The sequence below is a fragment of the Suncus etruscus genome, chromosome 2 (assembly GCF_024139225.1).
Source record: "Suncus etruscus isolate mSunEtr1 chromosome 2, mSunEtr1.pri.cur, whole genome shotgun sequence".
Taxonomy (NCBI): Eukaryota; Metazoa; Chordata; class Mammalia; order Eulipotyphla; family Soricidae; genus Suncus; species Suncus etruscus.
In genome coordinates, this window is record NC_064849.1 from 145,941,022 (window position 1) to 145,953,563 (window position 12,542).

At 34.0% G+C, this 12,542-nt stretch overlaps 1 non-coding gene across 1 annotated transcript; it reads right to left on the reverse strand.

The window, feature by feature from the left end:
• Nucleotides 1-274: 274 nt before the first annotated feature.
• On the reverse strand, nucleotides 275-381 carry LOC126003116 (U6 spliceosomal RNA). Its single transcript, XR_007493657.1, has one exon. It is a non-coding gene; the product is annotated as a U6 spliceosomal RNA (small nuclear RNA).
• Between the last annotated feature and the right edge of the window lie 12,161 nt (nucleotides 382-12,542).

The following is a 12,542-nucleotide window of genomic DNA, read 5'->3' on the forward strand; positions in this document are numbered from 1 at the left end:
GCAGCTGATCCAGGTCAGATAGTGTTTTGAATCCAAGCATCCCATGACTGCCAGGACTGATTTCTGAACACAGAGCCAGGAGTAACCCCTGAGTGCATTGAGTATGACCCCAAAAAAAATCTGTTGAGAATTTAAGCAAAATTGGGACATAAGTAATAAAAAAAATGTTAGAAAATTTTTATGTAAAATTATAGGATTGTACCAGCATTCTTAAAAATACAGGCAAAATCCTATGCTTTACCAAATGATGAGGTGAATTTATTTATTTATTTTTTTAAATATGGAATGCTTCACGAATTTGTGTGTCATCCTTGCGCAGGGGCCATGCTAATCTTTTCTGTATCGTTCCAATTTTAGTATATGTGCTGCCGAAGCGAGCACAGAGGTGAATTTATTGAATGTTGAAGATAACTTTAATTCGTATTATAACTATAAAGTAGTCATTTCACAGAAATGCTGGTAATTATTTGGAAAATTCAACTAATTTCTAATATACCATAAAAGACATATGGATGAGAAAATAGAAAATTGGTCCACAATTCTGAAAAATTTTGGATTTATTTTGTCAGAATGGCGGAGAAATTAAATATGTTTGTCATGATTCACAGAGTTTGTTTTATTGTTTTATTATAACTTTAGGCTCTTAATTTACAAGATTGTTAATATAAAACATTCCACTAGGGGCCAGAGAGATAGTATGGAGGTAAAGTGTTTGCCTTGCATGCAGAAGGATGGTGGGTTGAATCCAGGCATCCCATATGGTCCCCCGAGCCTGCCAGGGGAAGTTTCTGAGCGTAGAGACTGGAGTAGCCACTGAGCTGCTGGGTGTGACCCAAAAATCAAAAAGAAAAAAAATTACACTAATTTACCCTCTACCAGAGTGTCCATTTTATTCCATCTTTGTCCCAGAATCCCTCCCATACTATTTCCCATTTTTGGAGGAGAACACCAAAGTACTCAGGGTTTACTCTTGCTCTTCACTCAGGAATTATTCCTGCCAGTGCTTGGGAACCAAATGGGATGCCAAAGATGAAAGGTGGATTGGCCACGTGCTATCCTCCTTTACTCCCACTACATCATGATAAGTTTTCTAGTATAAATCAGTTTTGTTTTGCTTTTGAGCATTTGTAATTTTATTACTCTGTTTCTTTATAACCCACAGTTAAGAGATCATTTTGTATCTGCCTTTATTCTCTAACTTCACTCAGCATTATACTCCCCAGATCCAGATACATACATAACAGAAAATTGCAAGATTGGATAATCTTTTGTACTTTGACATTTGGGTTGTTTCCAAATTGGGGCTACTGTGAATCTGCGATAGTGTGTGGTTTGGATCTCAATGTACTAATTTTCATGTAGTGGAGAGGTTTCAAGTATGATTCGTCAATTAAATATGATTATAATAAGCTTTTTAAATCATTTTTTATTTTGGAAGACTCTCAGGAAATATACCACTCCTGGCAATATTGGTCAAGCTTGCTGGAATGATTCAATATGAGGTGAAAAGGATGTGTTGCAATTCAGACCTTGAAATGCCAGATTTAGGAGTCACCTCAACATCAACAACATGAAGTTCCTGAAAGAAGTTACATAGCTGGTTGGTCCAAGTAGAGCTTTCTTGGCTATTATTATCTTCACTTTTGTTGGGCTTTACACTGCTTTGTCATTATGATTGTTTTGTCATAAAACACTCCTTTGGTGAACTCCCTTTGGTACATTCAATGCTTTGAGCTTCAACTAGGAACACAGGTGTCTGCAAATTGAAGTTGGAGGAATAGAAAGATATATAGCATGTAGTTTAGTACTCCAACAATGGAAAGTGCTCCTTGAAGTCTCCATGAAGTCTCATCCAAGTCTCTGTTAATTGGCTGAGCAGTAAGTTTGCAGACTGAGAAGCTACTGCAAGCAGCAGAAAACCAGAGTTGTATTACAGAAAGAGTAAGGGTGTGTCTTTAGGCTGGACACCCAACCCAGCCTCCAGACTGGTTGCTCACAGGTTTAAGTAACTAAGTTACTTGGTCTAATTTATCTTGATACAAGGAGAATAACATTGGTAATACTGAGCATTAGAAATGTAAGGGAAAACACTAAATTGGAATGACGAGTTATAAGAATTTTTACAATACTCAATAATGGGTAAGGGCTGAGACTAGAGTTGTTTAACTAGAAGAAAAAATTTAAATATAAATATACTTAAAAATTAACAGGATGCAGAATTTGAAAAGAAGAGAAAACAAAATTATAGGTTTATAAAGTGGTAAACTATAGACAATAGGAAAATAAAATGTAAAATTCAGTGATGGTAGTGTTTTTAAACTGAGATATCTTGAATTTAAAAAGAAAACACTATAAGAATATTAAAAGAAAGAATTGTCATTATACATTGGTTTTACCTCTATGGCAGAGTTTATAGTTAAAGTCCTAAATATGGTTATTGCTAGTCTAAGAGATAGTAAAAGCATGGGAGTAGATGAGTACTCAGAGAGATGAAATACCTATATACTCAAGTATAAGCCGAAGTTTTTGGCACAAAACTTGTGCCAAAAAAAACAAAATTTGCTTATACTTGGATCATATAGTTTATTTGATTTGTTGCACAGTCACAGAATCAAATGCATGTAGTCTCCAGTCATCTTCTGCCTTCTGCTGGGGTGGGGCAGTTCTTCAGCTCAGTCCACAAGTAGTGGCTGAGCTAAAGAGGTAGTTGGCTGAACTGAATTGTATGCCACTGAACTATTCAACCCATAATATTTTGTGCTTTGAATGAGACCAACAGCAGTGATGATGATAGCGAGAACTCAGTGATAATGACAATGTCTATGCTGAGACCTTTACATCAGATACAGCTGAAGCTCTTTTTAAACCAGGGGTCTCAAACTTGCAGCCCATGGGCCGTTTGCGGCCCTCTGTACAACATTTTGTGGCCCGAAGCCGGCCTTCAAATATCACAGTATTCGCAATTATTCACTTACCGAATAATCGCAATAAAAATCGCATTAGTAAGAAAAAATCGCATTAAACATTCGCATACCCCGAGCAGTTTCATTCGGGGTATGCAAATGTTTAACACGATTTTTTCCCTTACTAATGCGATTTTTTATTGCAAATATTTGGTAAGCGAATAATAGCGAATACTTTGCGCCTAGCGCAGACGTCATTTCCGCTGCTCCTGCCCGCTGTTCCTTGCATTATCGGAGGCCTAAGGGAGAAAAGTTTATTACAGAATTAGATTTTTTCATACCTTCATCATGACTTCACAAAGCCTGCAGTGAAGAGAAACATTGATGATGAGCACAGACAATTTCAGGAAAAGTGGGAGACGCAGTATTTCTTTGTTGAGCACAGGGGCATCCCCACATGTCTTATTTGCTCAGAGAAAGTTTCACTGCACAAGGAATACAAATTGAAACGCCATTGTTCAACTAAACATGCTACGAATGTGCAAAATATAAAGGAAATGAGAGAGCCAAGTGGGTTGCCAGTCTTAAAGCATGTCTAATGAGGCAATAAGATTTCTTCAAGAAAGCAACCAAAGAGAATGCTGCATCAGTAGAAGCTAGTTACATGGTTAGTGAGATGATGGCTAAGGCAGGGAAACCATTCACAGAACGAGAGTTTTTTCAAAAATGCATGTTACAGCCTGCAAGTATTATCTGTTCAGAAAAGAAAGGTCCGTTTAGCAAAATCAGCCTTTCTGCCAACACTGTGGCAGAGCACAATTCTGACATGTCAAGTGACATTTATCATCAACTGTGTGAGAAAACCAAATATTTTGATGCATACTCAGTTGCTCTTGATGAGGGCACAGATATTATAGACACTGCGCAGCTCACAATTTATGTCTGTGGTGTTGATTGCAATTTTGAATTGACAGAGGAGTTGCTCACAATAATTCCAATGCATGGCCAGACCACCGTTAATGAGCTATTTCAGCATCTGTGTGATGCCATTGAGAATGAAGGTTTGTCATAGAAGAGGTTTGTTGGAATAATAACCAATGGAGCACCATTGATTACAGGAAGGAAAAATGGACTGGTCGCACTTATTCAAAAAAAAAAAAAAACTTGAAGAGGAGAGTGTAGAGAAGGCCATTGCTCTTCACTGCATTATCCATCAGCAGGCTCTTTGCAGTAAAAGCCTGCTGTGTAACAATGTGATGATTGTTGTGAAATGCATCAACCAAATCAGATCCAGGGGCTTAAAGCACAGAGGTTCTGTGCTTTTTTAGAGGAAATGGAGTCAGAATATGGAAATGTGCTCTATTTCACCGAGGTACGTTGGCTCAGCAGGGAAAATGTCCTGAAAAGATTTTTTGAGTTGAGAGAAGAAGTGAAAGCCTTCATGGAGAAGGATGGGAATGCTGTTTCTGAGTTGAGTGATCACAAATGGCTCATGGACTTAGCTTTTCTTGTTGACATCACACATAAGCTGAATGTACTAAACAAGATGTTACAGGGCCCTGGGGCAGCTTATCAGTGCTGCCTATGACAACGTGAGAGCATTCTCCACAAAAGTTGTGTTATGGAAATCCCAGCTCTCTCAGACAAACCTTTGCCATTTCCCAGCTTGCAAGGAACTTGTGGGTGCAGGCATACCATTCAGTGGTGAGAAATATGTTGATGCTATTTTTAAGCTAGAGAAGGAATTTGATCACAGATTTGCACACTTCAAAAAGCACAGAGCCACTTTCCAAATTTTTGTGAACCCCTTTTCCTTTGATGTGCAAGATGCCCCTCCTGTGCTTCAAATGGAGCTCATTGACCTGCAATGCAACTCTGATCTCAAAGCCAAGTTCAGGGAGATTAGTGGAAAAGCAGACATGCATGGGCACCTTTTGAGAGAATTGCCCCCCAGCTTCCCTGAGCTTTCCCGAATGTTCAAGCGCATTATGTGCCTTTTTGGGAGCACGTATTTGTGTGAAAAGTTATTCTTTACATTAAACTTCAATAAGTCAAAGTACAGGTCTAGACTTAATGATGATCATCTTCAAGCTATACTGAGGGTCTCAACTGCTTCCTTTCTAAAGCCAAATGTGGTTCAGACTTATGAGAAGAAGCACTGTCAAGTCTCTGGCAGCAAGGAATAGGCAAAATATGCCATGTTCAGAAGAACTGTTTATGATTTTCACTCAATGTTCTATTCATGTTCAGAAGAAATAATTAAAACTGTTAATAATGACGTTTGAGGACTTTTTTTTGTGAAATCCCTTATGCGGCCTTGCCTCACCCTGACTTTGCCTCCTGCGGCCCCCAGATAAATTGTTTGAGACCCCTGATTTAAAAATACAGATGATGAGAAGGAGGAATCCAGTTTTGAAGAATTTTAACCTTTGTGATTTAACTTGATAAACTGTTAAGCTATGGTTTACTGAACTTTATTTAAAGTTTTAAATTTATTGTTGCTAGTTTTTAGGGTTTTTTAGCAATAAATATTGAAAAATATTTAACCTAATGATTCCTCAATTATTGTAATGTTTTGGGTATATATTTTTATTTTTTGAAATTTACCAGTGGCTGCTACATTTTCCACCTCAGCTTATACTTGAGTCATTAAGTTTTCCCAGTTTAGGGTAAAATTAGGAGGCCAGCTTATATTTGGGTTGGCTTATACTAGAGTATATAGGTAAGTAAAAACATATAGAGACTGTACTAAGAACTGATTCTTTTTTTAATATAACATTTTTATTAAAGCCTTATGATTACAAGCATGATTGTAGTTGGGTTTCAGTCATAAAAAGAACACCCCCCTTCACAAGTGCAACTTTCCCACCACCAATGTCCCCCCTTTCTGCCTCTCAACCCCTGTACGTATTTGAGATAGGAATTCTGCTTCTCTCACTCATTAAGATTGTGATGATAGTTGTTAGTGTAGTTATTTCCCTAACTACATTCACCACTCTTTGTGGACAGTTTCATATTGTGAGCCAGTCTTTCCAGCCTTCATCTCTATTGTCTCTAGGCATTATTACAATACTGTCCTTAATTTTTCTTAAAACTCATGAATGAGTGAGACTATTCTGTGTCTATATTTCTACCTCTTATTTCACAGAGATGTGGAGAGAAAGGAACTCTTATTCATTGCTTGGGAATGCCATTTAGTCTAGCCTTTATGAAAAACATGAAGTTTTTTCAAAAAACTGAAAATTGAGCTCCCATATGATCCAGCCATACTACTCCTAGGGATATACCGTAGGAACACAAAAATACAATTTAAAAATCTCTTCAGCACGCCTATATTTGTTGCAGTGCTATTTACAAAGCCAGACTCTGGAAAAACCAAGATGCCCTTCAACTGATAAATTGCTAAAGAAAATGTGGTATATATACACACAAAGGAATATTATGCAGCTGTCAGGAGAGATAAAGTCATGACATTTTCCTATACGTGGAATTAACTGATTCTTAATGTAGCATTCAAGTCCATACTCCCTGCCAAGCTTTGCCATACTATGTCTGCTCAGGCCACTGCTAACTTCTCATTTCACAGACAGAGCCCTACAGATCATGTGACATTTGGTCCTTAGTAAAATCATCCATCAAAACTAAAAAGGTTCACAAAATAAAGACAGAAAAAAATAGATGGTACAGCATTTTCCCTTAAAAAATTGCTTCTATTTTTCCCTTTATTGTATTTATTGTATATGCTCCAAGCATGATAAATAAAGCATGTAAAATTAAGCATGTAAAATATTTTCTTGTTACGAACTTTGATTATCAAACTATATATGCTTTTACTATTTAAAATAAATAAGAGCATTTCAGTTATTCAACAAGTTAACTTAAGGCTGATATTTAAAGAATTTTTTCTTATCTAATAATTATGATAGTTGTCAAAGATGATTTGAAACATTTATATGTGTATATATATGTATATATATATTTTTCCTAACACTATTTTTCTATTGACACCTTTAAAATTATTAATTATAAGTTTGGTTAGTATTATGCCTACTAAAAAAACTCAGTAATGTTTTATTTATATTTCTTCTTGATAAGCCATCAGTGAATGTATTAACCTCAATTTTTTAAAGATGTCCAGATAAAATTTTGGCAAAATTACAATATAAAATCTTAAGCAATGTTTACAAAGTATCAATTGTTTGTATTTAGTTTTTACTTATATAGTATTCATAAACATTGTGCTTATAAGACTAAATACTATTTTTCTTTTTATCTTTGTGAGTGGTATGGGGGAACAATAAAGCAAAGAGTTTCTACAAACACAGACTAGAGGGAAAAAAAGACACTAAAACTATAAGTTAGCCTCTTAAATATAGTGTTTATATTTCTTGATATTTCAATTTTTCTCATATTTCCAAATTCATTGTTCTTCTGGGACCAGAAATTAGAATATTACAGAAAGGTGGTCTTTTACCCCTCTAGAAAACCACACTTAATTCCCAAAGTATTTATTGTTATTATTATTATTAATGTAATTTTCCACTTAAGACCTTTCATATTCTTTATATTGGGCAGTAAGAACACTCAAAATACTTGAATATAGTTTTGCAATATAACAGGTTAGGTTATATAACTGACCTAGATTAGATTCCAGCACCTTATATTGTCTCCAAGCACAGCCATGAGAAATCCCTGACCACGGTCAGGAGTAAGTCCTTCATGCTGCTAGGTGTATACCACAAATTTTAAATTAGTATAATAAATAAAAATGTATAATTATAAAATATCAAAGATAAGACAGTTTTAAAATAAAACTTAAACTGTTATATATGATTTTATAGGTTGAAATTTATTTTTACCAACTTTAACTCTTTCAAATGAAGAAGAAATACTGAAGTATATTCCAGAATATGTGACCCACGTACAGTTTCAATAAACCTACATTTGCACAATAAAAACAACAGATTTTTCTTTTGTTTCATGGGAATTAATTACAATAAAAATAACATGATGCACCACAGACCATTGCTTAGAGTTATTTAAAATGAGAATTTCAAATTAGTCTTCAATGAAAAGTAATACATTTGATTCAATCATGCACACTAGATAAGTTGGTGACCCTTAAAAGAATATTTTTTATCTAGTAGATAATATCATTTCAAGTAATCTAGACACAATTTTCATGGTCTTATCCAAAAATGTAAGCTACATAGCATAGTGGAAAAATGATATTACAAGAAATTTGGAATCAGAGCAATTTCCCCTTGAGGGTTAAAATATTTAACTCTGACAGTAATTTAGACACTTAATGTTCTTTGGCAGGACTGCCATGCAAATATATCTATTGTTATTAGAACATTGAATTGTGATAACAAATGCTTGATACTTGTTTATTGAGTAAATGAATAAATGATTTATTCATTTGAATTTGGATTTTGCCTTCCAGTAATACTAAATTAAGATGTTAATCCTACTACTGAATGATCTATTGTAATTGTATACAAAAACTATGGTTTCTGGTTTGAAAATAGTTCAGTAAAATTATGACCTTAAATTATTAACCCACCTAATATATATATATATAGTTTATATTTCCTTCAGTTTTAAACAAATAGATATGTAGACACCACATAAACTATTTGCATTGCCATGATTAATGGTAACTCAAGTAGAATGTGATAATAGAATCCTATGTAATTCATATGTATTTCCTTTACTATTTCTCATTTTTTTTGTTACACTGCAATGCATTTACACTCCTGATTCAGAACTTCCAGTTCTACATCCTACTGTGAAGAAAAAAAAAGTGTATGAGCTATCTTGGGAATTTTCAAAATGCTGTTCATCTTGTGCCTGTACAAATCATAAGATTCTTTATCTGCACCTTGTGTAACTTTTATGGAAAGGCATGATTAAGTTCTCTGAAGTGTTAACCTGCACATGAAAAAAGAAAGAGGAAATAGCCATAAATCACAGAATTTTAGAACATAGTCTCATGCCCAGTTCTGTTTTGTTTTTCTCCTAAGATCTTTGCTCTTCTAATATAAATGTCTTATGCAACTTCATTCATGGCTATGCAAAGATTTCCCACAACTTTACAATGGTTTGTATTATCTGCAAAGATTGCCTATGTCAGAGTGTGGATTAAAGAAAGGTTTGTGTTTCTATGACTCAAGGCCAAGCACCATTTATCCTCATTTTCCTTTCAATAAGCTTTTCAAAATGCATGACATAGTCTGAAACATTTTTGACAATAACTAGGAATATGCCAGATGTAAAATGAATAATACAATCCTAGATTGACATGGAACCATTTTATTACAAGTAGGCAATCCTAGAACGCCAAAGAAGTTGCCTACAGCATAAGGCAGCAATAATGGTTGGCAGAGTAATTGGTAATTATGGCTTTTAAGGAAATGTATCTTTTCAAACCAGTTAAAGTTGGAAACTTAGAAGAGAGTAAGGTTTAGACAATTATATAAGAAAAAAAGAAATAATATAACTAAATATCATTTCTATATGTTGGCAGAAATGAAATGTTTTTAAAATTTATTACTTCATTTTTCCTCAAGGAAAAATGATTCTTTTTTACTTACATATATTTTTTTAAATTTAAGTAAGTTATCACAAGCAGTTTTATACATTTGTAACTTTGGAATAAGTTCATACTCAGTAAATGCCTAGTATGATGTGTGGAATATACTGAAGACATCTAAATTATTTAGATTTCCTCTAGTATTTCAAACATGTAACTGAAAAGACCATAATAATAATAATAATAATAATAATAATAATAATAATAATAGTAATAATAATAATAATAATAATAACAACTATTACTCCTAAAGCAGAAGTGATAGACAATTGTTACTGGTGCCAAAATTTCACTTAAGTGGTTGTATTTTTTCTATGACCTTATGATAAGTTATCAAAAGGTAAAGATTTGGGCCAGAGCAATAGCGCAGCAGTATGGCATTTGTCTTACATGCAGTTGATCCTGGACAGACTTTGGTTTGATCCCCGGGGTCCCATATGGTCCTTCAAGCCAGGAGTGTTTTCTGAGCTTATAGCCAGGAGTAACCCCTGAATGTCATGGGGTGTGACCCAAAAACCAAAAACAAAAAATAGGTAAAGATTATCCCCTCCACAATATTGGTAGGGACCAAAGTGAATGGGATCAAACATGGATGACAAAATTGTCTAAAGTGGAGTAGATTTTTACTCACTGACCCAGAAATTCTCCATAGCCAGAAATTCTACCACAGTAGCATCCCCTAAAGATACCTAGGTTCAATAATACATAAAAGATGTGTTCAGGAATTTTCCAAAAAGACAATTTTAAAATAGGTACTCAAATTCATATAGTATGAATTCAACTATAAGATATTAAAGAACAAGAAAAATCTATTTATCACATGGCAAATAGAAAATTATTACTGATTGCTTTGTTACTGCAAGTAAAATGAGAGGTAATAGGGGAGAAGTTTGGAGTACAATTCAGATTAGTAAGAATTTAAGTTAAGGAATGAACTGGGTTAAAGTTAAATTTAATTTGTGCAAGTTCATCATTTGGCACTTTCTAAAAATTCAATTGTAAAACCTGAGCTTTAATCTATGTGTTAAACTATAATGAAATAAAATACACTATAATAAGACAAAGCAATTGACAGTAAATTAAAGATTATTGTCATATCATGAAAGAAAAATGTTTCAGCCAAGTTGATAATACAGTGGGTAAGATGCTTGTTTTGCACGCAACTGACTGAGTTAATTCCCTGGCACCACATCTTGTCCCCTAAATCTTGCCAGGAGTGTTCCCTGAGCACAGAGCCAAGACAAAGTCCTGAACACAATTAGGTGTGGCCCAAACATCTCCACTGCAAAAAAGTAAATTGAAAATTGAGATAAATAAAAGTAGTATTTACCTCAATATATGTTTCAAAACAATCTACCCTTTATTCTGTTATTTATTTCCTCTCTAGATCTTATTCTTGTTGTGCTAGGATATATACATGTTTATATTTCATAACTAGGGAAAATTAATAGTGAGGAGAGACAGAGTAACACCTTGTTAATTATACTCAACAGCATTTATGCTGGGATTAGTTTCTGTGTCTTCAAGAAAAGCTCTTGCCTTCATGTAATTGTCTAACTGTAAGTACTAACGAAGCCTCACATTGTAGAGTCATTTTGAATTTTGGCTTCACCTAATGTGGAAAGATTTATTTCAAATTATCTTGTCTAGAAACAAAGAGAAAGTGACAATTTTTTGATAATGGTAAGAATGTCACTATTGGCTTCTCTTTATACTGAATCTTCAGATCAATCTTTCAATAGTATTTGTAATTATTTCAATTATATACAAAAGTATGTATCTGAAGAAAGTTTTGGTATAAAAATATGAAAAAAGTGAGACTAGGAAAAAATATATTTAGGATGGATGAATTTCATCCATTCTAAAAGGCTTCCAATGTCAAAAAAAACTGGTCATATAATTTATTGATCCAGTAGAAAATGAAGTTGTGAATTTTCCAGTTCAGAAAGTCCAAGAATTTCAAGATGGCAATGGCAGAGAATTATAGCAAATATGAGGTCATTATCTGTGCAGGTATTCAAGTGAGAGAATTTTTATACAAATTATGCCTTGATGAAATAATTCTATAGTAGTGTAAATGATAAAACAAAAATAGGAAAAGCTAGATAAAGGAGAATGAAAAAGTGCAAGCAAATACACCAGAGACAGTAACAGAAATTTAAATGGAAAGGACTGGAACCCTGAAGTAGGAGATAATAGTGAGGACTAAAGGGAAAGGGTAAAATTTATACTAGGATTCAGACATAAGGGTTCAAACATAAGGTTGAGATAAAAGATCTTTAAAATTAAGTAATTTGACTAGGATTCTATCTTTGTTGAATAGGATGAGACTCAGTTACAATTTCTCAATTTATAGCAGAGGATAAGCCATTTTCCTAAGAGTTCACTCAAAGAGAAAGTCTCATATTTGGGTCATGATTTCAAACAGATTCATGAAAAGAAGGAGCTTTCTTACTCCATTATCAAAAATGTAGCATTATCTTTAAATTAGGTGTGGGAAAAAATAGAGGCATATATCTCTTTAGTGCTTTTAACATTTCCTGGGTATAAATTCAGAATTTAGGAATGATGGTTCAAAGGCTAGAAGTACAATCTTAGCCTGTGGAAGCTCCAGGATCATTTCTTCAAGAGTTGTGCTCCCCCAGAGAAATGGTGGTTGTGACCCCCTCAAGCAAAACAAAACCCAGACTTTATATAATGAAAAAAATATATACAGGGAAAGATATGCTACAATTACTAGGTAAATCAGAAGGTGACTGAAAGGAATTAACACTCTAGACTACAATGCCTAAATCATAACATATGTCAATATATGGATTTTTAAGTTACAATATTCTCAGTAAGCAATATAATCACAAGAAAATAAAATGATATACTCATATAATTAGTTATTCAATGGGAATGGCTTTCATTATTCAATACTATAAAAACCTAACATGCTGAGAACAGGGGTGGAGGGAGGACAACATTGGTAGTGGGAATGTCCCTGATTCAATGCCACTATGTACCTAAAATACTACTGTGAATGATTTGTAATCCACTTT